The 17,376-nt window shown below is 36.7% G+C and overlaps 1 protein-coding gene and 1 long non-coding RNA gene across 4 annotated transcripts in view; one reads left to right on the forward strand and one right to left on the reverse strand.

The window, feature by feature from the left end:
* Positions 1-17,376, forward strand: part of SOX6 (SRY-box transcription factor 6) — a 666,092-nt gene that overhangs the window by 169,059 nt on the left and 479,657 nt on the right. The gene's annotated exons all lie outside the window — the stretch shown is intronic.
* LOC102467821 (uncharacterized) overlaps positions 9,548-17,376 on the reverse strand; it is a 17,217-nt gene continuing 9,388 nt past the window's right edge. Inside the window, exons 3-4 of the long non-coding RNA XR_333671.1 lie at positions 11,738-11,859; positions 9,548-9,599 (exon numbers count right to left, since the gene is read on the reverse strand). This is a non-coding gene — a long non-coding RNA (uncharacterized LOC102467821). The remainder of the gene's footprint in view (positions 9,600-11,737; positions 11,860-17,376) is intronic.

The raw sequence follows: 17,376 nt of genomic DNA on the forward strand, positions 1-17,376 counted from the left end.
TGAGATCATTAGTATTTTTAATAGTGAGGATATCAAAAAGATGATAATGACTTACGTAGTTCATTAGAATATATGACTTTGGGAGAGTTACCTATGAAACTTTACACATGAACATTATACATGAAAACTATGCATGAAATCCGAGCCATCGTGGGACAATTGAAACACTAGGAAGTTTAGTAAATTTAAGTTATCGATAACTAAAATTAACATGCTTTATGGTTGTCAGAAAGGTGCACTTTTTTCTTTAATAATTGCTTGTTTTATTTTGCTGTTCCTTGTGTTTTCTCTTCCTCATTTAATTTATAAATTTGAATATTTAAATTTTTTTAACCTTGTATCTTCTTTTCTCAACTATAGTTTGGACTGAAATTCCCAAAAGACATTGTGATATTGCCTTGCCTATTATGCAATGACCAGAATTTTAGTTTTCCTTTTAAAATTACACCTTTATTAAGATATAATTACATACCATTTAAAAGATACAACTTGGTTATTTTTAGCATATTTAATTAATTGTGTAATCATCATTACAATCAATTTTAGAACATTTTTATGTTCTAAAAAAGAATTCCCATACATATTAGCAGTCAGTCCTCATGTTCCTCCCCTTTCAATCTTAAGCAAATATTCATCCATTTTCTGCCTTTATGAATTTGCCTATTCTGAATATTTCGTAGAAATGTAATCATGCAATATGTGAGATGATCAGAACTTATAAAAATGTTTTATTGCTGTTATTTATTTATTCTTAAGTTTATTTATTTCTTCCACGAGTGAGAGAGACCAAAAAAAAAGAAAGAGAGAGAGAGGGAGAGAGGCGGAAAGCATCCTTAATAGCGTCTTGGTGCTGCCGCCGTTAATCCCGTCTCAGCCAGCCTGGGATTATAGGTACATGTGTGTCTGGTATGCTTAGGAGGTCTTCAAAAGCAAACCGGGTACCTTCCCACATGTGTCAGGTTCACAGAATTGATAAAAAGAACTTTCATTTATTTTTTTTTCAGTTTGAGGAATAGCAGTGAGGCCATAGTAGTTATATGCTATGAATGGCAAGGACATTTATGACTTATATCATTGTAAGAATTTGGCTTTTATGCTGAGGAAAATGGATTCTCAGCAGGAAAGTTGACATGATTTGACTTCCATTTTAAAAAGTTTGTTCTTGGGAGCAGAAGATGGAATAATGGTTATATCACTGGACTCCTATGTAGTCAAGCATGGTTCAAGTCCTGGACCTGGCAGCTTAAAACTCATGCTGGACTCATGTGCATGTGTGCCCAAAGTCTCAAGAGGAGAATGGAGGAGAAGGGATTGTGACTTGGCTATCTCCCCTCAGGGATGATTTCTAGCTTTCTGTTTCTCTGTCTCTCTGGCGAGCACATGCACTCTATAGCAAAGATATCTCTAAAATTTTTTTTAAAAGTTTGCTCTTAGAAAACAATCTTATTTACAATAGTATAACACACACACACTCAAAACTTAGAAGTAAATTTAATCATCTGAAGGAATTGAAAGAACTGTATACTGAAACTATAAATCATAAAGTTGACATGAATAACTAGAAAGATATCCGATGTTTATGAGTTAGAAGAAGAATTAATATTATTAAAATGTCCACATTATCCAAAGTGACCCATCAATTCAATGCAAGTCTCTGTGAAAATTCTAATGTCATTTTTCAAAGAAATAGAAAAAGACAATTCTAAAATTCATATGGAACCACAAAAATACCCTGAATTTTCAAAGCAATCTTGACCAAAATATCAAAACTAGGGGCATAGCACTACCAGATTTTAAAATATATTACAGCGATTAAATGTAAAAAGATAAAATAAAGAATAAAAAAAGAAAATCATATCAACTGACCATAAAATTGGATGACATGTTTTCTGGTAGCCAAAAGGGAAAGAAAACACAATGGATGATTTTCTATTTATTGTCTGACTAAAGGAAGCATCCTACTTCTTTAAAGAAAAAAATACAGAGAGATATTTATTACTGCATACAAAGCTATAGTAATCAAAACAACATGGTGCTGGCATAAAAATAGAGACATCAACCAATTGAATATGATAGAGAGCCCAGAAATAATCCCACACAGCCAACTGATTTTCAGTAAATGTTCTAAGAACACACAATGAGAAATGAGCAATCTTTTCAATAAATGATGCTGGGAAAACTGTATATTTATATTCAGAAGATTGAAAATGGACCCTATCACCTCCTTATATAAGAGCCAACTCAAAATGAATGAAAAACTTGAATGTGAGACTTGAAACTATTGATAAACCTGCTAGAAGGAAAGAGAGGAAAAAACTCCATGACATTGGTCAAGGCAGAGATTTCTTTTTAGCTATGACCCCAAAAGCACAGATGATGAAAGCAGAAGAAAGACAGATGGGATTACATTAAATTTAAAAGCTTCTGCACAGCTAAGAAAACAATAGAGTGAAGAGATAATCCACAGATATGGAGAAGATATTTGTAAATCATACGTTGGATAAGGGCCTAATATTAAAAATATTTGTTATAAGCAAATAAATAACCCAATTTAAAAATGGGCATTGCTGGATCTGGTGTCTGGTGAGGGCCTACTTCTCATAGGCAGCCATCTTCTCTAACCTCTCATGGCGGAAGAGCTAAGGGTTCTCTCTGACTCTTTTACAAGGGCAGTGATCCTACTCATGAGGGCTTTGTCCTAGGGACATCATCATCTCCCAACGACTCTGCCTCCTAATACAGTCACCTGAGGGATGAAGATTACTATCTATCAATTTTGAGGGAAACAAACATTCAGACAATAGTAGGAGGTTTTTACAGTAATCCTGATAAAAGATTATGGGGTTTTGGATAAATGAATCAATGGATGAGTACACAACTGAATAAACTGTGGTTATATCTGTCTTTCTGAACGAATATAATAAAATTGACCTAGTTAGGTACATTTTCCATGAGAAAGTTATGATTGACCTGAGATTTGAAAGCACAGGCAACGATAACATATTGTCAGAAAAGTCATGATGCATTTTTGCATAGAAAAACATAGAAAAATATGTCATGACTTTTTGAACAACCTAATAAAATAAAAGACAAAATACTTTAGCAAAGGAAAGCATATGCTAATGTCCCGTGGTGGGAAGTTGCATGTTGTGTTTAAGGGACTGGAAGATTACAAGTAAGGCAAAGCTCAGATAGTTAACATTTCTATACTAGTAATTTAATGAGTTTTATTTATTTATATCTCATGATAGTTTGAGGGAGTTATGATTGTTTCCATTTTACAGTTGAGGAAATTGAAGCATACAAAAGTGAAGTGACTTGCCTAGGGTCAGATTATTAAGAAAGAGAAGAGTTTGTTTATTATAACCCTCTTACCCATTATCAGAGTATAGGTTTGGTGAGGGCAGATACATTATTTTGTTTGATGCCATATCATCAGCAGCTCCTAACACATTAGGTTGTCAGAAAAGTTGTGCTGTATTTTTTCTATGCTAAAATGCATCATGACTTTTCCAATAACCCAATATTTGCTGAATGAATGAATGAAAGAATGAATCGGAATTAAGGTGTATCTGACTCCAAAGTCCATGTTCTTAACCACATCCTGTATACTCAGATGGGAATTAGAGCTATCAGAGTGTTAGAAAGTTTTAGATAAGGTTTTTGATAAGGAATTTTTTTTATAAAGCCAGTGACATTCAAAAGGGTGAAGAAAAAAACAATGCTGAAGGGGAAATAGAACTCAGAAAGAATGAATAGTTCAAACTAAATTTGCAATGAACTAGATAGGTAAGAAGGAGGAGGGAAAGCTGTGTGGTTAACTTCCACAGACCTTTCACTGGAACCGGGGCCTGGAAATGTTTTTGCTGGCCATTTCTTTGAGCAATTGCCCATTGCTTTGACTTAGCCTGTTTCCTGGGAAACAGAACACAGTCAATAATACCTAATTTTTCTCTCTGGTTCCCTTTTGTTCTTTAACTCACCAGCTCTCTCCCTCCCCAAACATTTTTCTTACCTAGTACTCTCAGATAATTTGTCCTCAGGTGCAATATAACAGACAGAGCATCTCCTGATTTCTTGGTTCTGAGTTGGTGGTTTGGATGTATAACTTGATTCCTGTCTATCTATGGATATTTCTCTTTGACATGGAATTTTGCAAATAATTCCTAGGAATTTTGACCTTAGCCTATTTCTTCACTTCACAGTGCCTCATGTTCTTTTACCATTTAACTATTTTATTTTTTCCATTTTGTCTCAGAGGAAGGAATGACCCATCTGTTTTCATAAGGTGACATTTCTACTTGTACTTTTTATTCGCATTCCCTCTTGAGAGAATCCCCTCTCTTCTTTCTCATGGTATTCATCTCACATGAGATTCAGGTTCTAATTCCTGTTTTGCAGTTTCTGCCATTGGGACTTGAGTTATTTGATTTCTTTTTTCTTACTTTTTCTTTCTTTTAAAAAATTTTTAATTTACCAGACAGCACATAACACTTGCTAGAGAGGGATAGAGAGGAGAGGGAGAAAGCACCCCACAGTGAGGTGTAGTTATGCTGCTATCTCTTCTCCTCCTTTCACTGTCCCATTGGGATTTTGGGTGTGTATGCTAGTGTTTCTCAGTCGCTGGGGCTGAGATATGAGTCATGTTTGGCCATGAGGTGGCTGAATCCCTTAACCACTAGACTAGGGGGCCAGCCTGAGTTATTTGGCTTCTCGGAACCTGAATTTTTTATCTTAAAATGGCAGTTGTTCTGTTAACTTTGCAAGTTTGTAGGCAGTCAGGCGCACTAGTGTATGTGAATACACCTTATGAGCTAGAAAACATTATTCAAATATGAGATTTTATTGTTAGAACACATATACACAAATAATTCACATTTTTTATAGCAGTTTTCCAAAATTTTGCTACCCTTGAAATATCCTTATTTCCTTTCTTTTACTGTCCAACTTCTTGAAAGAAAAGTCTTTATTTTCTATCTACATCTCCTTATTGACTGCTCAATCTGTTAGAATCTGGCTTCCATTTGATTCTGGCTGACTCTATTAAATTTGTTTTCTTCAATATTACTAGGCTTGTCTAATTTCATGTTTGGAATTTTTTCCCCAGCTCGAATTGTTCTCATTTTCTGTAGCAATTGGTATTATTGACTAAAAATGTCTTAGTACAATACTAACAGGTAGTAGGTATGTAATGTTTTAGAAAGTAAATGCTTTTCTTTAGCCTTTTTGGATATATTCACTTTTTTTTTTTTGCTTATAAACTAAATTTATGCATTTCCAAATTTAGTCCTTTCTCTATTATTTTTACTCTATACTCTCTTGGAATTCTGATTTGTTCTAATGCCTTTCAAGTCTGCATGGCTTATTCTCACAAGTTCTTTTCTAGCTCTGTCCTAAGCTATAGTCCTGTCTGTTTAACTATATTTCTACCAGGTTGTAGTAATAGTAACATCACTTAATTTATTTTTTAAATACCATAGGGTATGTGTGTTCGTAAAAGGGAGAAAGCATCCCGACATGGGGTTTGGTCATGTGCTGCTGTCTCTTCTCCATTTCTCCATCTTTTGGAGATTTGGTGTACACACACCCGGTGTGTTTTCCAAGCCATCAGCACCTGCATTTGAACTGTAGTCAGCCACATGGGATCCAGCTTCCTTAACTACTAGGTTATAGGGCCAACCCCCTTTGTCACTTAAAATTCATCAAGTTTACCTTCTCCTTCCCCTAAATCAATCTATCTTTCAGGCTTTAGGGATTTTTTGACTGTGGAACTTTAGAAATGTGTTGATTCCTCTTTCTTTATGTATCATTATAGTGGTCATTCATTTGTTCATCAATATTTATTCAGTTTTCATTACATGTAAAGCACTATTCTAGATATTGAGAATATGTAACTGCTTATAAGGGTCTTATTTTGTGGTTGTTTGTATTCACTCATTCATTTATCCAATGAATATTTATTGAGAGTGATAGGGGTGCTATGTTTTTTGTACAGGATTGTCAGAGAGGGCTTGTCCAATATGGAAACATTTGGTCAGAAATCCAAATGAAGTGAGGGACAAAGACATTCAAATTACTTGAAGAACAGCGTTCGGGGAAATAGAAAATTATGCAGAAAGGGCTTAAATTTGGAAGTACTTGGCTGTTATAAAAAAAAGTTAAGTAGCAATAATGTGATTGGAGCCAAGTGAGTGAGTAAAAGAGAAGTTGGTAAAGACGTTAGCTAGATGACTGGTGGCCAGATCAAGCAGTGTTCTCAAGACCATGATGAAGACTTGGGCTTTTATTCTAAGTGAGATGGGAAGCCAGTGGAAGATTTAAGGGAGGGGCAAGATGATGTAATTTATATTTTTAAAAGAATGACTCTGCTATGAGAATAGAAAATAGAAAAGCAGGTGTGTAAGTAGGAACACCAGTTAGGAGGCTTATACTAAAGTGTTTAGATGAAAGATGATAACTTGGACCAGAGTGGTAGCAGCAGAAAACATACAACTTAGCTCAGTGCTGGCTAGATTTGCAGCCCATGTCTTCTACTGAGTACCCCTGGGCAGTGAGTAAATGATATGCATCTTGGGTAGAGGCAAAGGGAGTGATAAATTGTCATTTAAAACATTAAAAAAAATTCTGATTATTTTCATCTATACCCTTAACACATCACATATATGTAATCTCTGCAGCTAGACTGTAAAGTCACTGAGGATGAAAACTATCTTACTCTTTGTTTCACCTGAACCTGACATAATGTTGTATCTATAGTCTGATGTTTATTGATGGCGACAATAATGAAGCTATTTTATGTCAATCTTTTGCACAAAGTTTCTTGTATCAAAGTTCCTGAGATCTGCAATGGTTAGTAGACGCTAATTATAACAGTTTATATCTGTTCTTAAAATACATGAACTAGGGCAGCCCATGGCAAGGTGGTTAGGCAACTGGATCCCACATGGCTAACTATGTAGTTTGAGTCCTTGACCTAGTAGCTTCAGAAACATGCTGGGTGCATGTGTGTGCATGCCCAAAATCCTGAAAGGAGGGAGAAATGAAGGAAAGGGATTGTGGTGTGACCATTCCCCAGGAGGGGTGCTTTCTCATTTTCTCTCTCTCTCTCTGTCTCTCTCTGGTGAATGCATATGCCCTCTAGCAAAATTAAAAAACAAAAAACCCAAACAAGCAAACAAACAAAACCAAGAGAAATTAACTAATAAATGTAAAAGCCAATAATGTGACTTATATAAATTAAAAGTGTTTTTATTTTCTTTTTGGTATCACATGATGTTAGTTACCATTTGAGCAACTGATTGTTTCAATGTACCTGGTTTTGTTTTAATGGCTGATACTAACTATGAGGAAATGGTAAAATACTGTATTTCTTTCATTTTTGTTTATTTCAATGACTCAGCAATATCTTGAAATGACGTGGTGTGGAGGGTGAGACAGTCTAGGGATTGCTGCTGAGTCCTACATAGCAGCAACATGGAAGCAGTTAAGTCAGTTTCACTAAAAGTTAAAAATCTAGTGTATTAGAGGCACGTGCAGAAATTGTGTTAATCACGAGCTTATTTTCCATATGGTTCTGTTTTAATGAAGCATATTTGATGCAGATGGTTGTAAAGTAAGTTGGGCAGTGTCTAAACTGGCTCTGACTGATTCCTACAGTGCGTCTGCTCTGATATTCAATAGTACCATTGCAAAGTGTCTTCATTCACAGCTTTTTTTTTTTTTTGCTAGAGGTTATGTGCACTTTCCAGAGACAAAGAGACACAGAGAGAGGGAGAGGAGAAAGGACCCCCGTGGGGAATGGTCACACTCAATCTCCTCTCCTCCATCTTGTCTTTCCCTCCTTTGGAATTTTGGGCAAGTATCCAAGCGCTTCTGGTGTGTTTCTCAAGCCACTGGGTCTGGGACTCACACTGTAAGGTTGGCCATGTGGGATCTGGCTGTCTCAACCACCAGGCCACAGAGCCAGCTTTGTCTCCCTCCCTTTTTAGTTAAAATGTTACTTAAGGTTACTGAAAACTATTCTTCCCTTAATCTTGATTGCTGGAGATATAAAACAAAAACAAACAGACAAACAAAAAACAGTTATATTCTCCCTAGTTCCAAATTAAAACTATATTCCAAGTTGGTTTCTTGCGTATTATTAGGTTCTGTCCATCATTATTATGCTCTTTATGAACACATTTAGTTGCGGTAATAGGCATTATGAAAGGCCCACATAGGGACTGAAATTACTTCCACAAATGCTGAAGTGAGCTTTGTTCAAATGACTACTTTTACTTCTTCACGAGTATGAAATAGAGGAGTTATTAACAACTATCTCTTGTTTGCACATTTTCTGTAACTTATGCAATGAAATTGGACTTACTAGATGCTAATATTAAGTTAGAAATGAAATCAAGGATAAATTGTCCAGCAATTCTGCAAAAATCTTTCCATTTCATTCCTTCCCATCTATGAGACTAGAATATCAATATATAGTCATTATCCTTGTCTTAAATCTTTAGAGAGAGTTCAGATATGTTATCTTGCTTAACAATGATGTGCTGATTTCCTTCAAGTATTTTATTTGGTGTACTTGTAACTAAATATGTTCGATTGTCTTCGTATTTACTCAAGAATATAGATAATGTCCCTGTTAGACTTGAGGCTGAGTTCTGCAGAGTGAAAAGGGAGACATGGTTCAATAGATTTGTATCAATTTTGCTGTTTTTTTTTTTTTTTCCCTCACATTGTCACTAAAATATTCTCTTTGTTATCTGAATAAGACATCTGCTGACTAGTCTGGCCCTCTTTACCTGATTGTGTGAAAAGTCTCAGTTAAATCTGTCAGACTTTGGAGGCCCAGGATTCTTCTAAGTGCTACTGAGTTTGAAAGGCATAGTGTCCTTGGTCTGTTTTGTCTCTCCCATCTTTGGACACCTTTGATGAGTAACTCTGATGTAGATAGGAGATAAGCCAACCAGTGCTGTATTCTAAGTAATGATTAGCCCAAAGGATTAACTACCTCTTGGTAAGCAGTGGAATTTTATCATATGCCAGAGGTTCAAAACTGCAAGATAAAAATTAAATTATTTTTCTCCAACTTAGTTATCTATTTTTTTTTGTAATTTGTCAGAAGATTCATGTACTCTCCAGAGAGAGACAGAGATGGAGAGAGATAGAAGGAAAGTGAGGAACCTCCCCTTGGAGCAAGGTCTTTTTTCCTTCATTTCTCCCTCCTTTTGGGATTTTGGGCACATACACATGCACCCGGCCTTAAGACTGAAGAGAAATACATATAGTTTAAAAAGACCAGTTAGTGAAAAATTGTCTAGAATCACAATTCCATCTTTTATCTACTTCTTTCTCTTTCTTTAAATGAGGTTAACATTAGACCAGACGTTGGTTTGCCCAGATGTACTTGAATACCTTTGGGGAATTGTACCGGACATACCTCTTTGCCATAGAAACTAGTCATCTCTAAATGTCAGATTCAATGTTGAAATTTTATGGGAATGGAAAGGAATACACATTTTCACTTATTTTAGACTTCCCTTTGGAAAATGTAGTCTGCTGCTGTTGTCTCAAGTTGGAAGGTTTTGCAAAGTTTTCTTCAAATACTCATGGAAAGCAAATGCAATCCAGAATTAGACGAGAACAAAAAGGAAAAAAAAAAGTAAGAAGAAACAAAGAAATAACTTCCTTTAAAAATGTTTAATAATTGTAGCACATTAGTCTTAGTCATTTTTTTGACCTTTCCCTCAGTTTAAAGTCACCCTGGAGAATTTTTTTTTTTTTTTTTTTTTTTTTAGTAAATTCTTTTATCTTGTCTTGTTTGTTATGTTTCAAGCATGGTTTAACTTTTCACTGGAGCAAGAACTTTAAAAGGTCAGAGTAAGAAGAGAACAATTACCTCTGTGACAACTGTCAATTAGTTGTATATTATTCAAGACAGAATATATTTCCCAACTCATGTTTAAAAAGCAGAACAGTTGAATTACTTTTAAGTTGGATTCACCTTGAGAAATCTCAGTAAAATGTAAAAAATCCCTTCTGTCACAGTTTCCCCAGTCATGTCGGGATGTTTTTTAAACTCACAGTGGTTCTTTGGAATACTTTCTGACTTTGAACTTTGGAAAACCACTTACAAGATACAGGGAGACCTGATGTTGAGTGGGGCAGCTGGAGATGCACTATTGTCACGGCGCGGACAGTAAGTGTGGGAGGGAACTCTGAAAACCGGGTTTAAGATACCGGGTTGCCCCAACAGCAGTTTAAGGACAAGAAAAATCCAGCTATAGCTTTTTCATCATTCTTCTCTAGATGTGATGTATCTGGAGAATTTTTTTCTTTTATTTTCAACAAAAGAGTGCTCTTATTCGAGAGAAAATAAGGCATTTAGTTAGGATTTGGGTTTTTAAATTTTTACTTAAAAAATTTCTCTCTATAGTTTTCAGGTCTAGTTCTTCAACTCTATCTCTTTTGGCCTTGATTTTGTTTTCAGAGAAATAGCAGAGCTAAGCTTTTCATTTAATTGTAATAAAACACTGCCCCAAAGAAGAAAGAAATATATATATATATATATATTTTTACTGGTTTATATGGAAAAAGCATATAACTGTAATAATATTTTAACTATAGTTTGTATAGACCATACTCATTTAAACTCTATGCAAATCTTTGTTACTTTAGGGCAAACAAGCTACAAAACCGTAATGTGTGGTGTAGTGAGCACACACCATAAATTTGATAATCATACTTGTGAATTCATCATGTTTTATATAGGAGATTGCCGTAGCATTATGAATAGTAATGTGCAAATGATGTGAAAAAAAATGTTGCCACACTCTTGAATGTTTAGTGATTTTAATGCTACTGCATTATTTCATTCTGTGCCCAGTTGCATTGATTGATAAGTGAAGATATTAAAACGGCAGAAATTTTACACTGGCCTTAACGCACGGCGTTTCTAGAATTCCCAACGGATCTGGAATGTTAGTATAAATACTCCTTCTGTGGGGCAACAGGAAACGTGCTGCCCAGACTACACCCGTTACGGCTATGCTACCCCTGCCTCTACTGTGCAGAGAAATAGGAGTGGGAGGCCGGCTGAAGTGAAAGTGAAAAAAGGCATTTGTTTAGCTGCATGGCAACACAAATATTTCACTTAGTGAGGGCTGACAATGCATCTCATTATGTTAGCGGGTGCCAGCTTGTAAAAAAATTCTGTTTAACTTTCCATATTAGTGGAAGGTGCCTGTACTCAGCTGTTTGAAGCAGAGCATCCAGGTTCCCTCCTTCCTGAGTATCCCTCGTGCCCTCCCCCTTTGTCTACCACCAATTTGTGTGTGTGTGTGTAAATCCCACATAGTAGATGAGAAAGCCAAGGATATCTAGTCCATTGAATGCTATATTAGGAATATGTGGGGAGCTCTGCCAGATTGAAGTCTGCCTCAGGCTAGACATTTGTCACTTCTTCCCATTTCTCCTGTTCCTGATGCACTTGTCTAAGGCTGATTGTTATATTCTGTCTTGACCGTGGAAACATTCACTAGTATTTATTATAGGTTGACAGATACCTTGTGCTGCTGCTGTTATCTGAATCCCATAGTCTCAGGATGAAAAACATGTATTTTAAATTTTCTAAGCTCTCACCATGTGCTTGGGACCTAGGCTAGTTTTGCTTCCTTGTATAGTTAGAAAGTAAAAGAAAATGAACGGGCGATGGCTACCATGTCACCTGTTTAAAATTACTTACTTCGTGGATCTGATCTGAAGACGTAGAGAAGTCCCGTCTACTTCGGGAGTGTGTGAGATGAAGGCCTCTGTGTTGTTAGTGTGATATGCATTGATTTCAGTAGTTTACAAGGACATGGCACCCTGAGAGGAGGGAAGAAGGGGGCAGAAGTTTTTACATGTTCGTGGCTGTAATAGACGAAAGATTCTTGGCTTTCCCAAGCAAAGGATGATGTGTAAGGACCACCTGGATGAGTAGTCTGAGAAACAAATTTTTTTTCTTCATAATTTCATCATACCTTTTAAAAATGTGGCATCAGGAATGTTCGAATTTGTTTAAAGAACATTTCCAAATGTTTTACCCAGTAAGAGAATGCTGGTTACATAATAAACTAGAGAAATAATTTATAATGGACAGAGTACTTTCAAATTACATAAACCAAGAGAGTTAAAAGTGGAGATCATTTTGCTCTAAGAAAGCAAAAAACAAATTAAAATAGTTGGCATTTCTTTGTACTAGTATTTGCATTTGGTTTAGGGGATTTGTGTTCTATGGGTAATTTACATTTCTTTTATAAAAGTATTCAGGGATATTTAACTTCTTAAAAACAACAACCAAAAAAAAAGATAGATTCAGAGATGAGAATTAGAAGTCTAGTCTAAAACTGATTTCTCCCCCAAATTAAGTTACTAGACATTTTTAGTAAAATCTTTTTTTCTTCTTTCCATGTACTACCTTCTGCTTCCTATCCTATTTATCTCTCCGTCCTTTTAGCATAGATAATGGTCCTGAAGAAGAGGGTCTTGTTAAATCCAGAAGACAGTGCTTCACGAGGCAGGCAGAAGACTGAACTGACTGGAGGGTCTTAAACACTTGCCCAAGAGCTTTCTGACCTTTTTACCTCTTCTACCCGATAGCATTTGAGAATTTTTGCTGAATTAGTCACATTCTAGCTGTGTGTCTGGGCCTTTCAGATAGAAATGCCATCCACTAAGGGGTGGACCATGGGCGTGGATGGCTAGGAGGCAGTACAGTTAGAGTTTGTATGAAACCCAGAGCCAAGATTTTGCTTTCTTGTTAATTAGATAGTCATAGTTAACCTCATGTGGAAATATGTGGAATTTTAAAAGAATTATTAATTTAATTAAGTTATTTAATTTGCTACAGGACATATGTGCTCATCCGAGAGACAAAGAAAGAGAGGGAAAGTGAGAAAGCAAGCCACCCGACCAGGGCTCTGAATTGTGGTTGGCCATGTGGGAGTAGTCCAGTGCCCCAACCACCACACCACCTGCTGGCCCCAATATATGGAATTTTTTTTTTTTTTTGGAGAGATTTTCACTGTAGGGCGCGTGCGCTCACCAGACAGACAGAGAGAGACATAGAGACAGAAAGCGAGAAATCACCCCCCAGGGGGGATGGTCACGCTGCAATCCCTTCTCCTCCATTCTCCTCTCGGGATCTTGGGCACGCACGCACACGCGCCCGGCGTGAGTTTTTAAGCCACCGGGTCCGGGACACGAACCGCGGTCGACTATGTGGGAGTCCAGCGACATAGCCATTACGCTAACTGCTGGTTCCCCAATATATGGAATTTTTAAAGACACATTTGGATATTCTAGTTCTTTGTGTTACTGCCTAGTTTCTCATGAAAAGCAGAGTACTTTCTCTCTTCAGTGAGACAGTACTTCAACCTTCCCAGCAAATCTATCTTTAGGGTAGTTGAATTGGTCCTTTATGGAGAGACATCAAATTCATACAGAGGGTTCGACTCTTCATTCTGCCCTCCGAGTGAGAGAGGTGGGAGGTACATTCTTCTCATCTATCTGTCTTCTACCTTGCCTATCTAACTGCTAGCTCAAATTTAGAGCAGTTGGTAGTGGCTTTATAGAACACTATTATGATATTTTGCCACCAGATTCCATAGCCCCAAAGTGGAAAACATACTTTTGGTTATTTGTTACATTCAATGCTTGGCTGATAGTAAGTATCCAATAAATATTTGTTGAATGAGTAATCGAGTGAATGAGCAAAAATGTAAAAAATATCTAAAAGAGAAGAGTATAATGCTCGGGAAAGATGCTGTTGAGAATTAGTTAGGTTTGTGGACACTTCAAGTTCCAGTTCTAGCATTAACTAGGCACCTGTGAAAGTAACGAGTCCTTAATTAAGAAAAAAATTGGACAGATATTTGGATTTTTCTAACTGATAACAAATTAGCCATCAGTTGTTTCCAAGAATTGTCAGGTAGTATTCAGTTTTCCAAATCTGATATTTTGGAAGGTAGTAGAATCCTCTAAAATGTCAAATTTAGAAAATTGTGGGACCAGCAGTTAGTGTAATGGCTATGTCCCTGGACTCCCATGTAGCTGACCGCGGTTCGAGTCCTGGACCTGGTGGCTTAAACTCATGCCGGGTGCGTGTGCGTGTGTGCCCAAGATCCTAAGAGGAAAACAGAGGAGAAGGGATTGTGGCATGGCCATCCCCCCCTGGGGGATTATTTCTCACTTTCTCTCTCTCTATCTTTCTGGCAAGCGCACACACCCTATAGCAAAAATCTCTCCAAAAAAAAAAAAAAAAGAAAAGAAAATTGTGTAGGCTCAGAATAAATAATTTCTATGGTATTAGAGAGACTATAGAGAAGTAGCAGAAAGTTCTGTACCTTTACATCTATAGCTTTACGTTTCCTTTGCTAAGGAATAGTGTTAGAAGCAGGATGCTAACCAGTGGGAAAATTGGCATTTCAGTCTATGGTCACTTGGCAAAAGTTTCTTTTTCTAGACATGTATTTTCTTTCTATTAAAATTTGATTGTGAATTACTAGTCTGCACATGGGTCTAAATGAGAAGGTGAGTTTTTCAAGATGCCCACTGTACAAGTGACAGCCAGAATGCTCCCAGGCCTACATTAACCTAGCGTTAACCTCCTGTGGTGCTAGCAGTAAGCTCTGTGATCACTTTCATTGTACAGAGAGGAAGGTTAGCAGAGTAAGTGTGCATTCTTTAAAGAGCTACGTACAAGTATTGGGGCAAATCCCTTGTGAAGGCACAAGTGCTAAACTTTATGTGAAATATTTAAAATCAAAGAACTAGCCAGGATTCCCAAATCCTGCTAGTGTTCCTTGTGCCTTTACTTTTTCAGCCCAGAAATTGATAGACTCAGGCAGCCTCTTTTCCCCATCAGATTTCCTTCAGTATTATTTTGCACAATGCCATGTTTTTGTGTGTTAGTTTTTTTTTTTTTCTGTAGGGCATGCACACTCACTGGAAACACACACACACACACACACACACACACACACACACACACACAGAGAAAGAGAGAGAGAGAGAGGGAGAGAGAAAGAAAGCACCCTCATGGAGGGATGGGCATGCCACAGTCCTGTCTCCTCTCTTCCCTCCTTGGGATTTTGGGCATGCATGTACACGTGCCCAGTGTATTTTCAAGCTTCTGGTCTGGGACTTGAACCTCACAGCTGGCCATGTGGGATCCAGCATCCCTAACCTCCATGCCACCTCAGGATGGCCCAGTGCCATGCTATTTAGACTACCAGAAAATTATGAAGTATCTCTCATGAATGATCATTGATTCTGCCTATGTATTTCATAGTGTATTCATGCAAATGGCATAATTTTTATTTACTGCCCTATTAAACAGGTCATTTACATGTCTAGCATTTCAGACATTAGAACATACTTCCCATTACAGGTTAAGTATCCCTTATCTGAAAAGCATGGGGACAAAAGTGTTCTGAATTTTTTTTCCAGATTTTGAAATATTTGTATATACATAATGAGACATCATGGAGATGAGACCCAACTCAAAATTCATTTATTCATGCAAAATTCATTTATTTTTTAATATAATTTTTAATGTTCTTATTATAATTATTATTTTATACATTCAATTGCTATACATCATTTGGCTTGCATAGAGAATTTACCCAACATCAGATACACCTCAGACTAGTCCAGTTGAGAATATTATACATGATATCAACAGGTAATAAACCATCACTGTGTCCCACAAATGTCTTGCCCTCTAATTTCCCCCCTAATTCCCTTCCTAATTCTCTTCCCCTCTCTCACCCTCCTTCCACACTGTCTCTGGTGTCCATAACTATTTTCAGTGCTTTTATGTCCTCCAGTCTTTCAGTCTCTACCATAGAGTGTGGATGGTTGGTATATTAAGTGGAGACATAAAATCTCTCTCTCTCATAGCCTGACTTGCTTCACTCAGCAATAAATCTTCAATATTTGACCACTTTCTATCAAATGCAAGAGTCTTGTTTTTTTTTTTTATGGCTGAATAGTATTCCATAGAGTATATGTGCCACACTTTTTCAATCCATTCATCTGTCTCTTTGTATTGCAGTATTTCAATTGCAACAAGTCACATGAGGGCAGGTGTGGAATTTCCACTTGTGGCAAAATGTTGGTGTTCAAAGAGTTTTAGATTTTGGTGCATTTTGGATTTTGGATTTTTGAATTAGGGATGCTCAACCTGTATATGTGGGAGGCTTACTTCAGAATTTATTAGTCATTTGCTAAAAAATTAAAAAATATGGTCAGCCTATGGTGTGGTTGTTAAAGTGGTCGGGTCCTACATGGCCAGCTCTGCAGTTTGAGTACCAGACCCAGCAACTTGAGAAATGTGCTGTATGTGTGTGTGTGTGTGTGTGGGTGTGTGTGTGTGCCCAAAACCCAAAAGGAGGAGGAACAGGAGTAGGGATTGAGATGTGACTGTCCATCAAGGGGACTGCTTTCTCACATCTCCCCTTTTTCTCTGTCTCTGGCAAGTGCATGTGTCATCGGGCAAATTAAAACAAGCAAACAAACAAAGACATGTCCTGGGTATCTTTGGCATTTGATGCCCGATATAGATAGTATATGAAGAGTCCCATTCCTTATATATGGTGAATGCCAAAGAATTCTAGCATACATTATACTGATAACTTTGAAAATCTAATTTTACATAATATAATGCATTACAAATATAGGATTTAAAAATAGCTTATATATATTTTATATATATATATGTGTGTGTATATATATATATGTGTGCATATATATAAAATTCTCTAGATAGTTTTGAACTGACTGGCATATAAGTTTGTGTTTCCCTGATATATTTTATGCCATTTTTTCTACACTTAATACTTCCATCAGACATATTTATTTGTAGGAATTCTGTCCATTTCTCAAGGCCCAGTTTCTTGTCATCACCCTTTTTTTTTTTCCAATTTATTTATTTGCATTCCTTCACTGTACATCATTACAGCATACAAAATGAGATTTTCCATCCAGAGTACACTGTATATTGTCTCAATTAAGCAGATCAACAAACATGTTATTGTCAGCAAATAATCTTCCATTTCTTGTTTTCTGTATGTTTTGCTTCCTCCCCTCCCCTGTCCTTGATTCCCTATCTCTTACCCTCTGCCATCTCCCACTCTCCTCCCACACTGTCTCTGGTATCTATGTTTGTTTTCTATACTGTTTCCCCCCCACATTTTACTGAATTACTAAAGACCTTAATTTAAATATTTTCATAGCAAACACAGGTGATATATACATTTCCATGAACACAAGTCTAACTTTACACATCCTATAAAGTAGCACCTAGCTGGGGCTATATATCTTACTGCAGTCATTGAATAG

Source organism: Tupaia chinensis, unplaced genomic scaffold, assembly GCF_000334495.1.
Source record: "Tupaia chinensis unplaced genomic scaffold, TupChi_1.0 Scaffold000077_1, whole genome shotgun sequence".
Classification (NCBI taxonomy): domain Eukaryota; kingdom Metazoa; phylum Chordata; class Mammalia; order Scandentia; family Tupaiidae; genus Tupaia; species Tupaia belangeri.